Source organism: Octopus sinensis, linkage group LG25 (genome assembly GCF_006345805.1).
Source record: "Octopus sinensis linkage group LG25, ASM634580v1, whole genome shotgun sequence".
Lineage (NCBI taxonomy): Eukaryota > Metazoa > Mollusca > Cephalopoda > Octopoda > Octopodidae > Octopus > Octopus sinensis.
The window spans coordinates 9,954,788-9,970,432 of record NC_043021.1 but is presented as its reverse complement, the minus strand read 5'-3'; the positions used below and the strand labels follow the sequence as shown (position 1 = coordinate 9,970,432).

At 34.8% G+C, this 15,645-nt stretch overlaps 1 protein-coding gene across 2 annotated transcripts in view; it reads right to left on the bottom strand.

The window, feature by feature from the left end:
- LOC115224192 (splicing factor 1) overlaps positions 1-15,645 on the bottom strand; it is a 65,127-nt gene that overhangs the window by 25,858 nt on the left and 23,624 nt on the right. The window lies entirely within an intron of this gene.

The following is a 15,645-nucleotide window of genomic DNA, read 5'->3' as shown; positions in this document are numbered from 1 at the left end:
ACAGGAGGTTATGGGAATGAATTGCAATTAACAAAAAGAAATGTACTCAATACTGTTAGGTATAGGAATAAAATTTACTCCAAGTCGAGCCTGTCTGGGTCACTTCTTAGAGTTTCTTGTTTCCGGTCTCTAAGCACCTCAGGATCAGAAACTAGGAACAACTTGCACAAGCCTAGCTTTGAATGATTATATATATAAGACAATACGGTGCATGTGTATCCTATATATATATATATATATAAGGACACACATGCACCATATCTTAACAGAATTGAAACCTTGCTCTACTAAATATGATGTTGGGAAAATAAAATACATCTTTATGATTCAGAATGCAGGGTAGAGATTTAAAATGTCTTTATAACCAAAAATCACTGTAAGAGTATAATTAAACTTTGGTTTCAAACTAATATCATTATGAAAGAAATCAATTCTTCCTTCACCATTCCCGTTTCATTTCCAATACTTAAAAATTACTCAGTTTGGTAATTTAAAGGGACTGAAATCTGCCAGACGTCACCCATGTGGACATAATGCTCAATATATTTGAAGGTCATTGTCTACTGGGCTCATCTGCAATTCAGAGAAATTCAGAAACTAGAAGAGCCTGTGGCAGGTTAATCATAAGTTTGAATAACTCTAACTCAACCCTTTCGTTACCATATTTCTGTTGAAGTAAACTATTTTTATTTCGATGAATTTTAAAAACAATGAAGAATTTAGTATAATAATTTCATTATTGAACTATGTTTAAAACAAATTGATATGAAATTTTGAATGAAAGTTTTAATTTAGATCACTTTAAACCAGGAAGCTAGTATCAGAGGGGTGGTCTCAGGTAGGTTGGTATCAAAAAGGCAAGGCAAAAAAATCTGGAGAGAGCCAATTTATTTTGAAAAAGTATTACCTTTATTTCTTTGCAGTTGCAAAATAACTTCATCCAACCAAATAAATATATCACATTTCTGAGTTTATCATAGAGAAAAGAATTTAAAGAATTTGGAAAAACTTAATAAAAACATCTCAGGTAGTTTCTATCTAACACTTTACAAAGTCAGAAAACAGCACAGCTCCCATGACTTCAGGAAACATTTTTTCAAGCTGAGAGTTGCTGAAGCATGAAACAAACTGCCGGCATCAGTTGTTAGTTGTCGGAGCACTGCATCCTTCAAAACTTCCATGCTTTCTGAGATTCGCCAACACTACACCTGATTTTCTCCCCTCCATACACACACGGGCATGTATCTGACTCATACATTGTTCGCTTTCCAGACATTTTTACATTACTGCATGTACTTTATATGCACTTTCTGACAAGTTGTGGTGCACCTGAGCACTGTATACAATAATTTCATTATTATCATTATTATAACACCTTTGATACCATATTACTGCTGAAATACACTGCCTTTGTTTCAATTCATCTTTAAAATCAATTCATCTTTAAAATAAGAACTTTGCCCTTATTTACCTGGTGCTTGAAACTGGACTTAACATGAAACTTAAAGTCAAGTTTAAGTTCAGATTACTTTAAAACAGAAAGTTTGTATCATAGAACCAAGAGCAGTTTTTGGGTTGGCATCAAAAGTGTTATCAGCCAACTAATTTCTGAGTGCAAACAATAAATCTTTGAAAGCTTTATTCAAAGTGCAGAGCTGAAGAAACATATGAGCATGATTCTATTATTTACTGTTCTGATAATAGTGCTTCAGCTGCTACATAAGTTTTTAGTGACCAGATGCACCAATAAAATACATCAGGTAGAATGTATTTTTCAAGAAACAGATGAATTCATTAATAAATGACAACCTGTCATTGATATCACTCCATCTGCTGCACAAGTAATCACTGTATTGACCAGACTACCATATGCTGCTTCACCTTGCTGGTCATGGTGCACTTCCAAGTTTTGTTCTTAATTGCATCATACCTTGCTGGGCTCAACATGTTGCACATGCAACGATGTTCTTAATAACTTTTCATTTTGAATTGGTCTGTGGCACGAAAGGAGGTTAATCACTTGAACCAAACTCATTTCTGACAAAACAATCATAACCAACAAGGAAAGATTCATTGCCTAGCAGAGGGGACCTATCCTACTGTTATCTAAATACTGTTCTCCCAAGTACATTACAAATTTATGATGACAATGGATTTTATTTATATAGCAAGCATGCTGAACCTATTAGCATTTAAAATGGCCATATCCAGCCCAAATATTCTACTTGTTTTATATTTCAAACTAACCAGCTTTTCACACCTACTCTATAATGTCATTCTAGAAATAAACAATCACATCTAAATCTCCAAGATAATGTGTGATTAATTCAAAACAATGTGAGTAAGCATGACATATGACAGCATAATCCATATACTAAAGGATTATGCTTATGTTTGTCATATGTTAAATTTTTTTTTCTATAGTTAGAGCATATGAACTGGTATTCTATAGACCAAGATTCAAATCCTGGTGATAGAATTGTATACTGTTAGTTTGCAGTGGGTCCTATACTTTATTCATAATTATTAAATTAGCTCCAGTTACAACTTAGCCCAATAATCATCATCTTGTTGTCTATCATCTGTGCATTTAACACTTTTATGGAAACCATGAAAGGAACATGAAAGAATATGGAACACAACACTAGTAAACAGATTCATTCGTAAGGCAATATGTAATAGAATGTATACTTCTGAGAAGATGAAAAACAATTTTAAAAGTTTTATGAATCAAATACATGCAGAAAAAAAAAAAAAGATATCAGTTCAGTTTTAAATGCTTAACAATATATCTCAATAGTGATTAAAAAGAAACATAATAATGAAAACATAATATTTAATACAAATGTAGCATTAACCCTTTTGATACTAACCCACCTGAGACCACTCATGATTCTATGATACAAATCTCTGGTTTAGAGTGACCATAACTGAAACCTTCCATTTAAATCTCACATTTTATGTTCCAAACAACAGCTTAATAACTAAATTACTTGAATTCAATATTTTCAAAATTGATTGAAACTAAGTGAAATTTAACAGAAACACAATAACAGGAGTTAATATTGTACTTTGGTAAAGTAACTTTTATTAACTACCTGCTTGGTAGTACTGAATTAGCCATCAATGAAACACACACCATCACAAGAATTGTACTAACTTTGTATACATTCATTTTTAAAGAAGTAAGGAATTTTAGGAGAGAAAACTAATCCAGGCTATCATTCATTATTACTCTGGGTTTTTGACTTGGGAAATTTTCAATGGGATGTTACAAGTTCATAAATCAATTATGTTACCCTATTTTCACTTTCAACCGTAAGTATAAATTCAAAAAAATACCAACAACTCAAACATAAACCAACATTATGAATTTTCCATTAGAGAATTTCTGAATTTTGTAAATGGCTAATGAGATCTCATCATATGAGTTTATAAAAATAACATCCCTGCCTTAAATTTTCAATTGTTTTACTATGGACCATACGTAAAATTATGTACCAACAGCACCAATACAATACACATAATTCAATTTATAACATTTTCTGCAAAATTTTGAATGAAATTTGTTTTACAACACAATTTGATTTAAACAAATTACTGGTGGTAAAATGTGTGTAACAAACAATCCTAAGGATCATTAGTTTCCAGGTGAGCATTATTAATTCAATAGTAAATTGAGAATAAATTATTAGTTATTAATTACAAATTCTTGCTTCGGTGATTATATATACAAAATAGTAAAAAAACTGAAGTTTAGGTATTAAGCTGGAAAATATCCTACAAGTTCCTACAACAGAAAGTTACGAACCTTCATAATAGCTGTGAACTGACTGAAAAATTAAAAAAATAATAAAAATGCTTTTCCTAGTCATTAGAAGTTAAGTTTAAAATTATGAGTAAATGTTTTCATGATACAGTCTCTCAACCCTTTTGACACCAAACTGCCAGAGACCACCATAGTTCTCTGATACAAATTTCCCCTTTAAAGTGATGTAAGATGTAAGTTAAAACTTTCCTTCAAAATTTTATAATTTAATATTAACCCTTTCGTTACCAACCCGGCTGAAACCAGCTCTGGCTCTGAGTACAAATGTCGTGTTTTCATAAGTTTTGAATTAAAATCTTCCACCAAACCTCAGTCACAATTTATGTTCCTAACACTAGCTGAATGATAACTAAGTTATTTTACTAAATTCTTTGTTATATTTAAAGTAATTGAAAGAAACACAGAGCATCTCAAAATAAATACTGTAATGAAAGGGTTAAGAAAGTTATTGTATTAAATTCTTTTATTTTCAGAATCAACTGAAACAAAGGCAGTGTGTTTCGAAAGAAATATGGTAACAAAAGGGTTAAAGCAACAAGGGCTTTGATTTATTTATCTTTTTCTTCAATGAATGTGAAAAATGCATTCTGTATTATATTACAGCACAAGTACTATTTAGATCATATCCGTTAAAATTAGCCTTGATTTCAATAATGGAATACTTAAAGTTGAAAAGGGATATAGGTACTAAGCTTTCAGCTAGGAAATAAACAGCTATAAAATCTCAAATTTAGGAATTTACACTGCTAAATGAAACATAGTTGTAAACTGAGCAAAACTGGAACACACCCACTCCCATCATTTGAAGTCCCTTTTTAAAGGCATCTACATAATGCTTTCATAATTTAATCTTAAAACCAACAGTTTTGTTTATTTTACATAAAAATGGGTTTTAAATTTCAGCACAAAAATAAGTTGAACAATACCTATTAACAGATTAAAAATAAATGAAGTGGGAAAACTTTATTTTTATAAATAATTTGTATAAAATTAATCGTCCTTGAACTATTAGTTTACACAGAAAATGACTAAAATTTTTATAACAGCTGATGGGAAAAACAGGTTCCGGCTGAAATTTTAGTTCTATTCAGGCAATGTGTGATGCTATAGTTCTTTACTTGACAAACTAATTTTGCTTGTTAACTGAAATAGCACGTGATAATTACAGACATAAAAGAAGTTAATTCTCTTAATTAAATTGTTGCTATTAAAACAATATAACTATTTTTTTTCTATGTATAATATTTAACACTTTAACGAATCAAATGTCTACTTAATGGAAATTAAGGCATTTTCCTATATGTGCAGATCTCCGATTTTTAGTAACTTGTCAAGACATTCATGCTCAAATAAAGATGGGTAGCAACCTTGAACACAACATAGCTAATATATATATATTCATCCATTTATTTCATGTTGGTTTCTCCATGCCAGCATGAGTGAGACAGATGTATTTAAGGTAGGATTTTATAGCCAGGAGCTCTTCCTGTTGCCAATGTTACCTGTTTTACAAATAAAGGATTTTGTTCATATCACCATTTTACTCAAATGAACCCATAGGATATCAACATTCACACACACATACAATAGGCTTCCTATAGTTTCTACCAAATTCACACAAAGCATTATAACATGCATATGTGTATTCATGTATATATTTTATATTTATGTAATTAATTATAAAATATATTGGGGCAGCACTACAGAGGAGAACAACACTACCACTTCTGATTTCCTCCCTGTCCTCAGAGGTGATCATACTGTCCACTACTGATGCCATCTTTCTAGGGACACATCTGCAGACATATGTAGCTGGAATAAACCTTTATACTCAGCATGTGTTGATCTGGAGAAAGCCTTCAATAGAGTCCCTTGCTTTGTGATCTGGTGATCTCTGAGAAAATTAAGGGTAGATGAATGGCTTGTGAAAGCCGTACAAGCCATGTACAGGGGTACTGTCAGAAAAGTGAAAGTTAGCCAGGAGTACAGTGATGAATTTAGAGCACAAAAGTTTGCCACAGTTCTCAGGCTCCTCTCATTCACCATTGTCTTCCAGGCTATAACTGAGGAATTTAAGACTGACTGCCCTTCAGAACTATTACGTGCTGATGATCTTATTCTTATAGCAGAATCTATAGTAGAATTAGAAAAAAATTCCAGATGTGGAAGCAAAACCTGAAATCAAAGGGCTTTAAAAGTAACTTGACAAACGCCCAAGTTCTAGTAAGCAGGAAAAGACAGGATTCTACTCCCCTCAGATAAATGGCCCTGCTCGGTATGTAGGAGAGGTATAGGCAGGAATTTATAGGAAAATTAATGGAGAAAATAGTGTTTGTATGTAGATATGCTGAAGCAATAAACTCTAAGGACACATGGGAAATACAATTTTTTTCAAATGCCCTGGAGGGTCCCTAGAGATAGAGTAGATAATTTCAATTAGCTAGATAGATAGATTACCTAATTAATAGTAGAGGAGGATGTTCTACATGTGTAGTTGCCAGAATAAAAATAGACAGCAGAAACTTCAGAGAGCAATTAGTGCTGTTGTTAACAAAAAGGACTCTCTGAGTCAAAAGTAGACTGTATGATGCTTATATGCAAACAGCAATGTTACATGGTAGTGAGACATGGGCCCTGAATGCAGAGGGCATGTAAAAACTAGAGAGAAATGAAGCTGGCATGTAATGCCGGATGTGCGATATTAGTGGGCATGCCCAATAATGTACTAAGGTATTGAAAGAAAAATTAGAAACAAGAGGGATCAGATGTAGTGCACAGAGGAGAAGATTGAGCTGGTTTTGTCATGCGAAGTATATGGACGAGGACAGCTGAATAAAATGCCCGACACAAAGTGGATGGAACTTGTGAACGAGAGAGGCCCAGGAAGACATGGAAAGGGGTAGTGAAAGCAGATCCCAAGATGTTGAGTCTTACAGAGGAGATGACAAAGGACTGAGATGATTGTCAATTCCCTGTGACCTGATTATAAGGGCAAAAATGATGTCCCAAAAGCATTCTGTGTAGGCTTGTAACCCATTCTGTCCTGTCAAGTATTCCCCTAATACCCAACCTCCATCACTCCTCTATCTATGGCACTACTCAGAAGCTGTAATCACATATTGCTACCCACAATCCTTTGCACTACAAGTTACACCCCCTCGCCATAACTTTCCATCCCCACTTCTTACCGATGTCCTATGCCTTCAGATATCTTTCTCTTCTGCCATACTCCATCCTAACACCACACTTATCTGCCTTCATCCCCAACATTCTCCCATAGCTACAGTCACATCTGCCTACTCACTACAGACATCCATATGTACCATGACATCTCCCTCACCTACATCGTGCACATCCTCCCTCTACCTTCTGATCTACCCTCTTTCCTAAGTCAATGTTATCTTTCTCACCTTACCCCCTCTCCATACTGATATTTATGATCAGGTGCACTCTTACACTGCTCACCACTCTACCCCCCAGATCTCCCCTCACACTCTTATGAAACTGCCCTCCACACACACCTGATCCGCTGTCCATATCCTCTCTTATACCTTTTTGTATTTTGACAGCTTGTTCTGGCATCCCGTCACTACCAACTTTATCTTCTCCCCAGCATTACATAATATACTGTAGTCACATACTTTTCCTATAGCAAGACACCAGCATAAAGCTACCTCCCACTCTGTAATACCCACCAGCACCACCAAGCTTTTCCCCTTTTTCCATTCATTTTCTGCCTTGCAACTTACCAGGTGACCTCACTAGTGCCAGTGCCATGAAAAAAAAACGCACTCAATACACGTTTACAGTGGTTTGTATTAGAAAGGGCAACAGTGCCAAAACTGACACTGGAGTTTGGCACAGCTCTGTGGCTCACTGGATGCTCTCTGTGTGTATACATATATCTATATACACATATATACCTAAATATTATTGCACAACCATGCATGATGCCTTGGGCAAGTTCTTCCTTCTATAGCCTTAGGCTGACCAAACCTTTGTGAGTGAAATTTGGTAGATGAAACTATACAAAAGCCCATTGTATATAATATGGGCCCTGTCTATCTCCACATTAACACTATTTAGGTAGCAGTAACATTAAATCCCATGTCTCAGCAGTTCTATATGCAAAGGACAATGGAATAAAGCATGTTACTTGAAGACAAAAATTGGCATCAAGAAAGTTGTCCAAATAAAGAATACTGTCTAAAGAAATCTCAGCCAACTCATGCTAGCATGGAAAAGTGAATGCAAAACAATGACAACGAAATACACCCCAATTGGTTTAAACCCATTATTATATTGAAAGTTAATTAACCACAGAGGCACAGGTATGGCTAGGTGTATGGCTTCCCAATCACATAGTTCTGGATTCAGTCCCACTGTGTGGCAACCTGGGGGAGAGTCTTCTATCGTAGCCCTGGGCCGACCAAAGCCTTGTGAATGGATTTAATAGATGAAAACTTGAGAGAAACCCATTGTATGTGTGTCTATACAGAGAGAGAGAGAGAGTGTGTGTGTTTGTGTGTTGACATCATATGATAGTTGTAAATGTGTGTCCCTGTCAAACAAGTAACGTCATTCATTTCCAATATTCTGCAAGAATGGGGGAAATATTACTTTGCTTGGCAACAGGAAGGGCATCCAGCCAGAGAAAATCTGCCTCAGATAAACTCCATCCGACTCATGCAAGCTCAGAAAAGTGAACATTAAATGACTGACGATGATGATGATGACGACGACAAAGGCAGCTGTCTACTCTTTAGAAATGTAATCACAAGAAAGTTCAAATAGCTGCTGACTGTAACTTTTACCCTTCAAGTTAAATATACAATGTCTAGCCTTACATGAAAACTGCTGTAATATGAGTCTACATTGCCACCCTGTTTTCCTAACATGTCAATATATTAGAAGTTCACCCCCAAAGGAATTCAAAACTTGTTCAAAAATAGAAGTCAATTAAATAAACATAACAGTGAAACCTAAGGGATTTTCTTGTTTTCCCCCCAACACAATATGAAATAAACCTCACTAATTGTGTACAAGATATTTGGTGAAACACAATGCATTTGAAAAAAAAAAAAAAAAAAAAAAAATCACCAGTTACACTATGTAACAAAATTTTAATTTTTATCTTTTTTGTATTTAGTCAGTAAGTGTTATTTCCGATTCATTTCTATCTGGAAATGATTACTATTTCCTTCAAACTTTGCTTTTTTGACCTGGACTTCAATATTTTAAAACTTATACATTTTCCACTACATTTCAAACAAAGTCAGCGTTGAGTTGCTGAAGCAGAAATATCATTATAGCAAATATTCTGCTCAATGCCACTGATTTGTTTGTCAGTTGCTTGACCTTAACCACTTAAGCATGTCCCTTAGTGGCTGACAATATGTGCATCTTTGATGATGAGGGGATCATTATAGTCATGTGTTGAGAGGGATTCTTTGGGGTTTGAATAAATGTAATAAGAGCAAAGTTTGAAGGAAATATCAACCATTTTTCATACTTTCTAGGGGTAAGCAAATAGGAAATAACAGTTTCTACCCATGGACAAAAATTGTATTACACTGTATTATTTTATATCCATGTAAAGACATACATTTTTACAGACTCCAGTCATTGGATTGCAGCCCATACAAGGAAATCACCCCACCCATGGGTTAGTGAATCATATTGAACTCAGAGAAGGACAAGACAATGGATTTAGGTAATAATTGAACTCAAAATGTAACCAAATAACATATTTTCATCTACACCCAACCGATTCTGCTACCCACCAGACTAGATGCACAATATATTTTATCATAAAATATTCAGATACTGCTTTATGTATCAAGACACGCATGTCTGTATATCTAGACACGCACAAAAGTAGAAATTAGTTTACAGCATATTTTCTATATCATTTACAAATGTAGTTTTTAAAAATACATCCAATGTAACATGATGTCTGAGAGACTGTTCAGTTTTATATAGCAGACCTTATTTTGACATAGCACTTCTTAAACACATCAGTTACTTGATGTCTGCTCACTTTGCTGCCTCTAAGTAAAGCTTTATAAGGGCTAATAACATTTTGACACAAGATTTTGAATGTTAATTACATCTGAAAAAAAAAAATTAAATATGCTTAACTGAGATTTACGTTATGGATCTAAAATTTCAACTATTTGTGTGTATGTGAGTGCATATGTATTTGTATGTCTACATTAGACACTAAAAAGTCAGCAAGTAAAAGAGAGGAAAAAAAGGTTAATCAACAAGGGTGAGAAATGGAGACGAAAACTGCTGATGTAGTGGACAGGTGTCAGATTATTATCAATCATCAACATTTAACATCCATTTTCTATGCTGGCATGGGTTGGACTGTTTGACAGGAACTGGCAATGCAGAGACTGCACCAGGTTCCACAGTCCATTTAGGCTTGGTTTCCTTAGCTGAATGCCCGTCCTAATGCCAGCCACTTTACAGAGGGTGCTTTTCACATGGTATCAGCACCCACACTAATGCTTTTTACATGGTACCATGGTTTAGGATCTTCATTTTATGATATCCTTGATACAAAAAAAATTACACCAGTACACTTTGTAATAGAAACTTCTATCCTATTCTTTCTAAATAGCCTTCATCTAGCAAGATCTTGATTACATAAACTAACAAACCAGTTCTTTTAACAAACTCACCACCATAAACTTTATGGTTTAATCAAACTAAAGACGCACCCAGGAAAACATTTATGTTTACATATGTATCAAAAGACTTGTATTAAAAAATAAAGACTTTTTTCCCATTATTTAAAAAGAAAGGAATGTTTATAGGCATGAATATACTCTACACATTTATACCCATATATTTTATTCAAGTTCCATTGTTCTGTAACTACAAGTTTCACATCAAACAAGCAAGGAACCAACAGATGGCTTTGCACTCCACACAGGCAGAAAATGACCGAAGGAAATCTGTATTCCAATAGAAAAACTACATATGGCCACAAGTCATTGAAACACACAGTAATCCTTATATTTTGAACAATACATTATTTTGAATCAATAATCTCTAAATCCTATTTTTTTTTATTTATCAATCTAACAATTCTATACACACAGAAGAGATAGTGAGGAAAATACACAAACACATGTTAATTCACTACAAGCAACAAATAGAAGGTCACAAGAAGAACGTCCCAACTACAGTCAAATCAGTCTCTCCCCCATCTCTCTTTTTTTTTTATTTCAAAATGTCATCTCACAATAACTTGCTCTGTACATGACACCTATAACTGCAATATCAAAGGGAGATATGGAGCTTGTATGGAGAAACAATTTACAAATAGAAAACGACCCAGAGATATGCAGAAAATAACTATAGGAACTTCATAGCAAGTGTGGCTAAACCAGCAGAAGGTCTCTGCAATTTTCTCATCATATAAATAGGCACTCATACACAATCACCATTTACTGAAACCCACCAGAGTTTAAGGAAAACCATAATAGCCTTATATCTGGAAATAAAGTCAAAGTTCACTAAAATAGCTTTATGTAATTGTTATGTTATTTAGCACCAGATTCCACCTGGTTTTAAGTAGACTAATGACCGAAAGCATTCCAGTTGTGAACCTCTTGTCTCTTTCCTATGTGTAAGGAACCCAGGATGACATTAACATATCCTTTTCTAAAATGGTGGGGTGTGAATTGAGTCATTTGGTTGCTATTTCTAACAGGTTGAACATTCACATTGAGGCTCTGAGAAGTAATATTAGAACCACATATTTCCTCATGGCATTCAAACCTATTCAATACCATGATCACTACACAGATGATTGAAGCATTATGGTCAGATAGGGGCCCAAGAACTGGCAAATGCAAAGTATGACGCTGAGAGTTGCTGAGTTCACGCTGAGAGTTGCTGAAGCGTGGAACAAACTGCCGGCATCGGTTGTTAGTTGTCGGAGCACTGCATCCTTCAAGACTTCCATGCTTCCTGAGATTCACCAACACTACACTTGATTTTCTCCCCTCCATACACACACAAGCATGTTCACTTTCCAGACATTTCTACATTACTGCATGTACTTTATATGCACTTTCTGACAAGTTGTGGTGCACCTGAGCACTGTATACAATAATTTCATTATTATTATTATTATTATTATTATGATACACCAATCTCTCTTGAAGAATAGAGGCCAAAAAGACAGTGCAAAGAGACAGTATAATAGTACTGCTCTTTGCTTAATAAACTTACTGAAGAACAGAATCATGGCTAGCTAGAGGCTTCTTTCAAATCTAAGAACATATCTTCCTTTTTCTTTACTCATAACAGGAAGACATTTGAATAGAAAGGAATTGCATGCAATCAAAAAATCTTATATACAAATATGATTTGGTAAAATACTAACAGCACATGACCTAGAAATGAACTGACTTGGTAATATACATTAGACACAGCTGAATGAACAACACATGAATTACAATAGGATCAGTACACCTCTAATGTATAATAAATGTATTAACAACAACACTTAGCCAGCATTGATTGGGACACCAACATGTTACCTACAAAGGGGTGCTGAAAAGTTCAGGGCTTTGGGTAAAAGAAAATACAGGAGGATCAGCTTTTTATTTTATTCAACATATTTCCCTCTCAGATTCACACGCTTATTGCAGTAAGTCCTTCAGTTTTTCTGAGCCCTGTAAAAGAACTCTATAGGCTAGGCCACAAACTATGCCTTTTGCAATATCCTTAAAAAGCAGGAATTTTCAGCACCCCCTCATGTATAATTGAACCAAGCATGAACTCACTCACTCACACACACAAAAATCTACTAATTTCAGTCATTTCACTCCAGGCAAAATGCTGCGACACTATTCAAAGGTTTAGTTGATTACGAACTAATTCTCAATCTGGTATTTATTCTATTTCTCTTGTAAGGGACAAAAAGCAATTTGACCTTGATGTAAATCTAGTAAAATAATTGTTCACCCCCATACCAATACACAAAGACACACACACACATATATATATATATATCCCTCTCTCTCTTTCGGAGAGGCACAAGCACCTACACGCACATATACACACACGGCAGTAACTTCCACCTACCGAATTCAATCACAAAGCTCCGGTCAGCTCGGGGCTATAGTGAAAGACACCTACCCAAAGTGCCACGCAGTGGGACTGAACCCGAAACCATGTAGCTAGGAAGCAAGCTCCCTAACCACACAGCCATGCCCATATATATATATATATATATATATGAAAAGACAAGTCAAAAATAGAAAATGCTAAGATAATTTTATAGTGAACATTTCAGTACCGGTTTCGGTCATTTTGAGACCTTTTCAACTGTAACGATTAAATAATTAAATTTAGAAAAATTAGAAGAAAAGTTTTTTTAAAAGAATATTTCTATAGTAGTGTTCAGATTTAAGTGGCATTCTGCCTTTCTCTGACTCCCTTGTTTGCACTTGTGTGTCGGAGGTCGTTGTGAGTTCTTGGAAGGGTAGTAGAGGAAGAAGGCTGGTGGGGAAAGGGGGATGGGAGAATCTGGGAGTGCCCTGATGGTCAGTGGCGGCTGGCAGTCTCAGTTCAATATATATATATATATATATATATATATATATATATATATATAGGCATAGCTAACGGCCTTCCACAGTGTTTCCGTCTGCCAACTTCCAATTACATCTCTTTGATCAATGCAAGCTATGAATATAAGATGCTTGCCTAAAGTGTGTTGCAGTGGAGTCACACCTAGAACCAAGTAGTTGAATAGATTACTCTGTTAATTGTAATGGTTATTTATTCACATTGATGTGAATTAATCATGGATTATTTTATAGCTTTGAGATTTCAACGATGTGATTGCTTATTTTCAGAATGACATTGTAGGATAGGTGTGAGAGGTCTGATCTAGCTGGTTCGAAGGCCAGTTTAAATGTCGAAGGGCTAAACCACAATGCTATATCTGTATCACAACCAACTTTATTGTATGAATAAGAAAGAGCTTTAAAGAACCTCAAAATAAATGTGGATGTCACAAAAGGGGCTAAATTGTAACATTACAAGCATCTGCCACATCAGAAGTTGAATGTCTGTACTGATGAAAGAAACCAAATACACATATAAAAGGGAGTCATAAAGGGGAAACTAAGACATGTCTAAGTTTCATTGCTCTACTTATTTATATCTTTTTCGTGGGCCACAGTCTGCTAGGCTGACAACTCACCGATACTGCATTAAATAAAGTGTATAGTACCTAGCAACTCATTGTGTGGATTTGGAAAAAAAAGTCTCTCAAAATCCAAGCTTAATCAGATTCAACAGTTAATTTAATAGAGAAACATCCAAGGTGAGTGATCACTTAATACAAATCAAATATTTGGATATACCATGTTGGAGAACATGCTGCACAGATGACTACCACAGATGCACTTTTACTGATCTGTCGAATGCTCTACATGAATAAAAACTGCTGTCTTAAACAACTTTGGGATGGTCCGAGAAAACAAGCTTTTACATGAAAAATCTGAGATGGACACGAAAATTATTCATTAGTTAACTATCCTTTAAATGCAACAATGATCTAAATTCGAACAATTTACAGTCTAATACTTTTGCTCATCGTCTTTCGACACTGTTATTAGCACTTCATTGAAAATGGGAGATGAAAAACAGAATCCAAAGGGATCTGACTAATCCAATATTAGACTGATAAAACTATACAGCTGCATTTTAAGTGGATCACATAAGATATTTGCAAGATCAAATTCATCACTGTATATTACTGGTACTGACTATATGATTAAAAGAGTGTAGCAGGACAAGTTATTTCAATGATGAGGGTGAAGAGTTACTGATATTGAAAAAAAGATTTCTTTGTCTTTCAGTCTACCAAGTAAACATGTGGTGCCACATCCCTGATCGTTTCACCTTTATAGGGGGAGACACTACTATATTCTTCCTTGAAAGAGTATACGACAATCAAGCTTTCACTTAAAGGCCCCACATTAGATAACAGAGCCTGGTTAATCTATACTCATACTAATTTTCCTCTTAGATCAAACTATATGCCTCGTCGCTAAATACTGCTTGGTCAGTCGAATACAAACTTGTTAAAATTATACAGGAGTACTGACTCTTACCAACAAGCATGCAAGGAAATGCTATTCTAGAACACCCCTCATTTCAAGAGAGCCAGGTCAGGTCATCAGAAAGTAGCTGGATATTGTTGGGACATTACTTAATAGCTATGGATTATCATAACTGCAGAAGTATTTTTCTTCTCTAGCCTTCAGCACCATATCACACACCACTTATCCCAACTGTAATCACAAAACCAACACAGTTTGATACCATCAGCTGCTTTGCAGAGCAGAGTAAAAGAAATGTTCAAAGCTATTTGTGGTTCAAATATTCAGATGTAAGTTCAATAGCATTGCTGACTTCTATCAGAAGTCTGCAAAAAGCAGGAAATAAAAATCAGAATATGAAGGGAACCTTCTAAATCAGCATTATCAAAGCTACATGGATACATTTTAATCAGATTACATAATGATATTTGTATGGTTATAATAGTAGTAGAGTCAAATTTGTCACAGTATATTATTGATGCCCTTAAGGAAGAAGAAATATGAAATTGACCCAAAAACTATTTGAAAGCAGAACAATGACAAACCAAACTAGATACAGTGAAGCATCTAGTTAAACACCTTACTACCTTGACCATATCCATTGGCCTTATATTATACACACGAATATATATATATATTTATACATATATATAAATATATATATTAAACATTTATCTG